Source organism: Physeter macrocephalus, unplaced genomic scaffold, assembly GCF_002837175.3.
Source record: "Physeter macrocephalus isolate SW-GA unplaced genomic scaffold, ASM283717v5 random_52, whole genome shotgun sequence".
Taxonomy (NCBI): Eukaryota; Metazoa; Chordata; class Mammalia; order Artiodactyla; family Physeteridae; genus Physeter; species Physeter macrocephalus.
In genome coordinates this window covers 58,539-67,178 of record NW_021145337.1, presented here as the reverse complement: position 1 = coordinate 67,178, position 8,640 = coordinate 58,539, and the positions used below count along the sequence as shown (strand labels likewise).

At 48.7% G+C, this 8,640-nt stretch overlaps 1 protein-coding gene across 1 annotated transcript in view; it reads right to left on the bottom strand.

Annotated features, from left to right (window-relative positions):
• The window catches only part of LITAF (lipopolysaccharide induced TNF factor), a 79,013-nt gene extending 70,600 nt beyond the window's left edge, over positions 1-8,413 (bottom strand). Inside the window, exon 1 of the mRNA XM_024123412.3 lies at positions 8,263-8,413. The gene's annotated coding sequence lies outside the window, so the exon portion shown is untranslated. The remainder of the gene's footprint in view (positions 1-8,262) is intronic.
• Between the last annotated feature and the right edge of the window lie 227 nt (positions 8,414-8,640).

Genomic DNA, 8,640 nt, shown 5'->3' with positions numbered 1-8,640 from the left:
GGCCTCTCCCGCTGCGGAGCACAGGCTCCGGACGCGCAGGCTCAGCGGCCATGGCTCACGGGCCCAGCCGCTCCGCGGCATGTGGGATCTTCCCGGACCAGGGCACGAACCCGCGTCCCCTGCATCGGCAGGCGGACTCTCAACCACTGCGCCACCAGGGAAGCCCCACAAGTATTTTTATATCCTATGACTGTCATATATATGACATAGCTGGCTTCTTTTGTAACCTGTGTGGGGTTTTTTTGCATTGAAAAAGACTAATCTGAATATTAAACTTAGTTATTAAAATACATGCCAAAAAATACATGCCAAAGTGTTTAAAGGGACGGGTACTGATGTTAGCAACTTATTTTGAAATTTATCAAAAAAAATAAAATGGCTAGATAGAATTATAGACTGATGGAGAGATAGAGAGATGGAGGAATGGAGAGATGGAGCGATGGATGGATGGATGGAGAAAGGGATGGAGGGATGGATAGATATAACAACATGCTATCTGGGTGTTCACTGCTCAAGTCTTTCAACTTTTCTGTATGTTTGAACATTTTCACAATAAAATGTTGGGGGAAGATTTCTAAAAGAGAGAAAAGGATGAAACCGAGAAAGAAAAAGACATTCAAAGCCTGAAGAAAGAAAGAAGACTCATCTTGGGGCTTCTTTGGTGGCGCAGTGGTTAAGAATCTGCCTGCCGATGCAGGGGACATGGGTTCGAGCCCTGGTCCAGGAAGATCCCACATACCGCAGAGCAACTAAGCTCTTGCGCCACAACTACTGAGCCTGCACTCTAGAGCCCGTGAGCCACAACTGCTCAGCCCACGTGCCACAACTACTGAAGCCCGCATGCCTAGAGCCCGTGCTCTGCAACAAGAGAAGCCACAGCAATGAGAAGCCCGCGCACTGCAACAAAGAGTAGCCCTCTCTCGCCGCAACTAGAGAAAGCCCACGCGCAGCAACGAAGACCCAACGCAGCCAAAAATAAATAAATAAAATTAATTAATTAATTAAATATCAAAAAAAAGATTAAAAAAAAGAAAGAAGACTCATCTTAAAGATCATCTTTATCATTGAGTCCTTATCAAAGTCAGAGTATACAGAGAAGAAAATGAACAAAAGAAGCACCAAAAGCAGACACATAATGCAGGACTTAAGTAACTGTAACATTAAGGGGGAAAAATTAAGTTTTCCCTATAAAGAAAGTTCAATGTCTAGGCTGTATTGTCCATGTGATGCCCACTGGCCACCTGTGGCCACTGAGCAGTTGAAATACAACTGGTCAGATCTGAGATATGCTGTAAAATATACACCGGATTTTGAAGACTCAGTACCAAAAAAAGATAATGGAAAATAGCTCTGGAATATTTTAAAATATTGATTACATGTTGAAATGTTAATATTTTGGATATATCAGATTAAATAAAATATATTGTTAAAATTAATTTTCCCTGGTTTTTTTTTTAATGCGGCTATAAGAAAATTAAGATGACATATGTGGCTAAATTAGTTATATTTCTACTGGGTAAGACTGGTTTAAAGGAAGTGTCCACTGTGAAAATTCTGAGTTTACCAAGCTGCATGCATTTCTCTTATGCTCTTCTTCTTTCAGTGGTTGACCAGACATGGATATGCCAAGGGAATAATTGTTGCCCTTTGTTTACCTTTGGGGGAGTACCTGCTTTTTCCATTTTTCTTGTGGTCTGTACCTCTGGGAGATACGATGTCAAACTAGTGTTTAAGATATTTGGAAATAAAATAAAATCTTTATAAAATAAAATTTTTTTTTTTTTTTTTTGTTTTTTTGTGGTATGCGGGCCTCCCTCTGTTGTGGCCTCTCCCGTTGCGGAGCACAGGCTCCGGACGCGCAGGCTCAGCGGCCATGGCTCACGGGCCCAGCCGTTCCGCGGCATGTGGGATCCTCCCAGACCGGGGCGCGAACCCGGTTCCCCTGCATCGGCAGGCGGACGCGCAACCACTGCGCCACCAAGGGAAGCCCTAAATAAAAATATTTTTTAGGACTTCCCTGCTGGCGCAGTGGTTAAGAATCTGCCTGCCAACGCAGGGGACACAGGTTCAAGCCCTGGTCTGGGAAGATCCCACATGCCGCAGAGCAACTAAGCCTGTGTGCCACAACTACTGAGCCTGCACTCTAGAGCCCACGAGCCACAACTACTGAGCCTGTGTGCCACAACTACTGAAGCCCGTGCACCTAGAGCCCGTGCTCTGCATCAAGAGAAGCCACCGCAATGAGAAGGCTGCGCACTGCAAAGAAGGGTAGTCCCTGCTCGCCGCAACTAGAGAAAGCCTGCGTGCAGCAACAAAGACCCAACGCAGCCAAAAAGAAAAAGAAAATTTTAAAAATATATATTTTTTAGAAGGAATATCCAGTCTTAAATCAACAGAAATAAATTCAGGTACATCTTTCAGAACAAAACAAAGCATATTTTTGGAAGGGGTGCCTGGACCCCAGAAGGGTCCTCAGTGAATCAGGATGTCCAGGCTGGGTCCCCTGCCCTCCAGCCCTTTGAGAATCATGTGGTTTCTGACCAGGATCTTCCTGTTTTCAGATGATTCTGCCACAAACAGATGGTCATCACAAAAACATGAGGTACCATGTGACAGTCGCCTGGCCCTTCTTGTGGGCAGTGGCCCCTGCCCTGACTGGGGCAGGCACAAGGTTTGGTCCCTCTGGGCCCTGGTCCAGAGTAAGGAGACCTCGGGAGGAATCTGGCCAAAGTGACAGTGGCTCCATCCTCTGGCCAGAGAGTGGCATGGAGCTAAGTCAGAGTCTGAGCACCCTGGATATTTACCCCAAAGGCAGCTTGGGAGGGGGGAATACCTGGGCTCTGGGAGGTGGAGCCAGGCAGGGCCAGCTGTCACTATCGTCAGCAACTTATTGCGAGGCATTTCCTGGATTGGGGCTCCTCTTGTACTGCTCACCTCTCCAGGCCTGAGCCTTTCTCTTCCTTATTAACATATTTTAAGCATGTTCCAGGTGCTGTCACCAGACAAACATCATCTCATTTCATCCCTACTCATCCTTGAAGAAGGAGCTATCATCACATTTCCTAATTCACTGATAAGAAAACTGAAGCACAGAGAGGTTAAGTGACTGGTCGAAAGTCACACAGCTCAGGACCCATAGTCTTGACAATCACTCTGTGCTGCCTCTTCGCGGAAGGGTCAGAAACCCAGGTGCTCCATTCCAATAAACAAATTCCTAACAGAGAGGGCACAGTACTGCTCACCAGCATCTCTACCCAGGAGAGCTGCTCCTCCCCCAGGTGCCCCACGTCCTCAGGGCATCACCACCCACCAGTCACCCAGACACTCAAGCCTGACAACGCTTTCTCCACAGTCATAAGTGTCTCTGGCGTCAGGCCCTTTCTCTCCAACCCTTCCCCTCACTATCAACTGTGTGACCTGGGGCAAGTCACTTGACTTCTCTGTGCCTCAGTTTCCCCATCTGTAAAATCGGGATAATGATAGGTCTATCTCACAGAATCATCATGAGGTCAAAGTGATTTTTAAAATTTTTTATTTGTTTGTTTATTTTGGCTGTATAGCACGGCTTGTGGGATCTCAGTTACCCAACTGGGGATTGAACCCAGACTACGGGTGAAAGCCCAGAATCCTAATCACTAGGCCACCAGGGAACTCCCACAGTGATTTTTAAATTAAGAAACACACACACGTACACAACACTGTAAATTAACTGTACCCCAATAAAAGTTAAAAAAAACAAAAAACAAACAAAAAATCCCCACATTGTAAAGCCAATCCCAATAAAAATTAAAAACACACATACACACACACATATTTATATATATATATATATATATATATATATATATATACACGGGGGCTTATCATGACACCTGGCACACAGTAAGAGCTCAACACTATTTAACTATCATAATTATCATCTGCATCCAGAGCTCAGCACAGTGGATGGGACACCAGAGACCCCACAGCAGATGTCTGGGAGGCCAGAGATGGTTTCCTGGGAAATGCAATCATGTCCCTCCCCAGCCAGGGGTCCTGTGGTGCTGTCCCCATGAGCCCGAGCATGCAGCACGGACTCCTCAGGCTGTCTCATGAGTCCCAGCTGATGTCACCTACCCTCTCCGGCCCACAGAGCTCCCTCCGGTGAGCTGCTGCTCCCCTGCCTTCTCCCCACCTCCCACCCCCCCATGCCCTGCACAGCCGGCTCTTTCTCACGCTTCAGGGCTCAGCCCACATCAATGCCTCCCTGCCCCAGCTCACAGCACATGGCTCTTCTCCCTCTGGGCCCCACAATTTGTCAGTTTGGACCTGCTTGTCTGTTGACTGTCCCCCCACTGGAATGTCGGGCTGTAAGGACCCAGGGACCTCGTCAGGTGCTCACAGCTGGATCCCCCGGCAGGCACACCTGGCAGGTGCGTCAGCAAGTGTTTGTGGAATGACCAAATGCTGGAATCAGTGAAGGAACAAATGGGGTCTGGTCCCAACGCTCATTTTGCAGCCTGGGAAGCCAAAGCGGAGATGAGGTGACGTCACAGGTCACATACACGGTGGGGGGCAGAGCCAGACTGAGGTTATTATTATGAAATATTTCATAAGGACAAGGGGGCACATGCCATGCAGACAGAGCTCTGATGACTTCCTCTTTGATTTGCCACCAGCCCTGGTGACACAGGCAGCTGACGGCTCCATGAATCACTGCCCTTCATCCTAATCACAGTCACCCCGTGCCAGGGGAGGGACTGGCTGCCAGGTCTTTTCATTCGATGCTGGGATGGGGGCTCAGGATGGCCTCTCTGGCAGGTCACAAGAACCCCCTATGCGATGGGAAATCACGTCTGAACAGCTGAGTCACAGCCAGGGTGTAGAATGGCATCGCTGGTGAGCGTGACTCCATGACATCCATTCCAAACTCATCCCAGCCTGTTTCTCCCCTCCACACGGCTCGGCTGTATTCAAGTCGGCTCACTGGCAAGATGCTGCCACGGAGGAAGGAAGCAAGCCCAGAGAGGACAGAGCTGGTTTGGGGTGGGCAGCCTGGACCCTTGTCCCTTGTGGAGGGAGAGAACCAGGTCATGATACCCAGAAGAGCCAGGCCCACTAGGTGCCTATAGCGCTGAGCCCTCACCTCCACCCTCGTGAAACGGGCAGAACTGTAATCTCCAGTTCACGGATGCAGAAACAGGGCTCAGAGAGGTTGAGGGCTTTGCCCAGGGTCACACAGCCGGCCAGAATTACCTCGGGGCTGGAACTCCAGAGCCTTACACGCAGCGTTCCAGCTGATCGCAATCCACACTCCACCGCATGCCAAGGCTTTAGAACACGTCACTGCCTTTCGTTTTTTTTACAACAAACCAATGAGGTATGTGCTATTGTTAGCCCTGTTTTACAGAGGAGGAAACTGAGGCTTGGATAAGGGAGACCATTTGCCCAGAGTCCACTGTCGGGGGCCGACAGGGGTGGGATTCGAACCCAGTGCATCTCCAGGGCGCATGAGCTTCCCTCTGTACCCGACCTCCTCCTTCATCATCGACGCTTGGCTTCTGCACAGTTGGTCAGGAGCAGGCGGGTTGACCCACACTGTGACCTCTGGGCCAAGGACACGGGTCTGCAACGACCTTCCTGCCCCAGGGCTGCTTTCCCAGGCCTCCGGCTCTCCCAGCATTTGTGTAACTGGTCATTTTATTCACTTGTATGGCCTCCTGCCTTGGCCCTACCTGATCCCCCATCCCCAGGAGCCCCTTTGAAAGAGTAAACGGAGCTGGAATGAGGGACTGACGCTGAGGGATGGACAGATAGCCAGACAGCCTGGAGGCAGATGAGGACACGACCGAGGGACCCAGACAACTACGGTGAGTGTGAGAAAGCAGGTGATATACACGTGAGATGCTGGCGACAGATGTGAGCAAGGAAGATAAAGGAACCTGGGTCACTGCAGAGCAGAACAGAAATAAAAATGCTGATTTATCACCAGCTGGACACAGCCCCCTGGAGGCTAAGTGTGTGACTTTTAAAGAAATACCCTGAAAAATGGGTCTGGCTCAGCCGAGAGCCTTGGAATCCTTTTTTTTTTTTTTCTAATAGCTGAGATATAATTCACATACCATACAGTTCACCCATTCAGAGTGTATATATTTCAATGATTTTTAGTATATTCAGAGTTGTGTAACCATCACACAGTCAATTTTAGAACATTTTCACCTCAGAAAGAAACCCCGTACCTTTTATTATCACCCCCCCTGTTCCTTGTGCCTACTCCTCATAGCCTTAAGCACCCACTAATCTTTTTGTCTCTATAGATTTGCCTATTCTGGACATTTCCTATGAGTGGAATCATGTACTTTGGGGCCTTTTGTGTCTTTAGCATCATGATGTCAAGGTTCACCCACGTTGTAGCACGTATCAGTACTTCATTTCTTGGGGAGGGATAAATTAGGAGTTTGGGATTAACAGATACACACTACTATATATAAAATAGATAACCAACAAGGACCTACCGTGTAGCCCAGGGAATTCTATTCAGTATTTTGTAATAACCTAAAATGGAAAAGAAGCTGAAGAAGAATATAGATATATATAAGTATAACTGGATATATATATAGAATATAGAATATATATAGGTCACTTTGCTGTATACCTAAAACTAACACAAAATTGTAAATCAACTATACTTCAATGAAAAAATAAAAATAAAATACTTCATTTCTTTTTATTGACCAGTAACATTTCGTGGTACAGATACACCACATTTTGTTTATCTACTCATCCGGCTGACTGACATCTGAGTTGTTCCCTCCTTTCGGTATTATGAATAATGCTGCTGTGAATCTCCCTGTACAAATTTCTGTGTGTTTCTACTTCTCTTGGGTCCACACCTAGGAGTGGAAGTGCTGGTCATATGGGAAAGAACCTTGGAATCTTCTTCCAGATTTAGAGATCCTCCATAAACACATAGGCAAGAAATTCCACAAATAATCCCAGCACATCTTATGCAGGCTTTCTGCATGCCAGGTCCTATTCTATATTCACTTGTAGAATCTTCACAGCAATCTACTGATGAGACACTAGTATTCTCTCAACGGTACAGACAAAGAAACTGAGGCACAACTCTGCCTGGCTCCTGAGAACCTGCTCTTAACACTAGACCAGAACAAGGTTTGTGATGGGTGAGAACAAGACCAAGGGCACCCGTGAGTCACACCCCGAGGACCTGAAGCAGTGGCTTCCCCTCCCTTCCTGGTGTGACCCCAGGGGACAAGCATCTCCCCCGGGGAGGAGCCCACTGAGGGCCCCCAGGCCTAGCCACACCCCTCCATCCTGGCTGAGACTTTTCGAAGGAGGGGAGGGGGTGGGCTGGGGGAGATCTTTCCTCTGCCATCAGCTAATCTGACCACTTCCCTCTCCCCTCTCCCCCCACGTCAGGACAACGGTCACAAACTCGGTCCAAAAGCATTTAGTGAGCACTTACTACATGCCAGGCACTGTGCTGTGCACAGAAGATCCTGCCAGGAGCAAAACAGACACAACCCCTGGAGCAGACACTCTAGGCAGGAGAAAGACAATACACTGCATAATAATAAATATATACGGCCCCCCATAGTAGCGGGTCCCTCCTGGCAACTGATGCACGCACCCCTCCTCTGTCACAGAACAAAGGACCCATTCCCTCCCCACAGGGGACGGGTACAGCAGTGGGGTTGGCCAGGTGCCACGTGATGCACGCACACACTTAAGCAGGGCAAAGGGGCACACATTGGGTCTGAAACAGGAAGGACATCCTCACACAAGGCGATGAGGCTGAGGGGCCTCTTTAGTTCCTGGTAAGGAAGTGTTTCAGGCTCAAGGCCATTCTATGAGGCCAAGTCCAGGTTAAAAGACTGCACACTCAAGACCCCTTCCCAGCACGAGGCAATGCAGATCAAACCCAAACATCTTCTACAGCTGGAGGGAAACGTAGAGATGAGCTTAGTCCAGGGTTTCTCAATATCAGCCATACTGACATCTGGAGCTGGAGAACCCTCTGCTGCGGAGGGCTATCCCATGCACTGTAGGGTGTCATCAGCACCTCTGCATTCTACCCACTAGATAACGGCAGCGCTCCCCACCCTGCAGCTGCAATAGCCATCCAAGTCTTCGGGGTTACAATCACCACCCCCACCAGTTGAGAACCACGGATCTAGATAAACCCTATCCGATTACAGATGGGGAAACGGACGCCGAGAGAGGTTAAAGAATCAGAACAGCTGCCACAGACTGGGCACCTACCTGGTGCTGACCCGACGCCAAGGGCTCTAGACGTTATCATCTTGAATCTTCGGCACCATCCTAGGAGGGAGGTGTTACCACCTCCCTTTCACACATGCAGAATCTGAAGCTCAGAGAGGCCAAGGGACTTTCCCCGGTCCACACAGCAGGTGAGTAGCCATCAGAGCCGGGCATCCCTGACTTGGGGCCCAAGCGGCCTCCTCCAGGAACTGAAGGTGAGCTTCATTGAGGGAGTTTTGGTAAACAGGCAACAGCTGCTGGCAAATTCTTTAATTCCATCTGTTGACATGTCTGTCATCAACTGCAAACATCTGTGGGTTTCCACTGGGGTCCGCTTGACTCCTTCCCGTCCCCGTGGTCTGTCAGGCATGCGCAGAA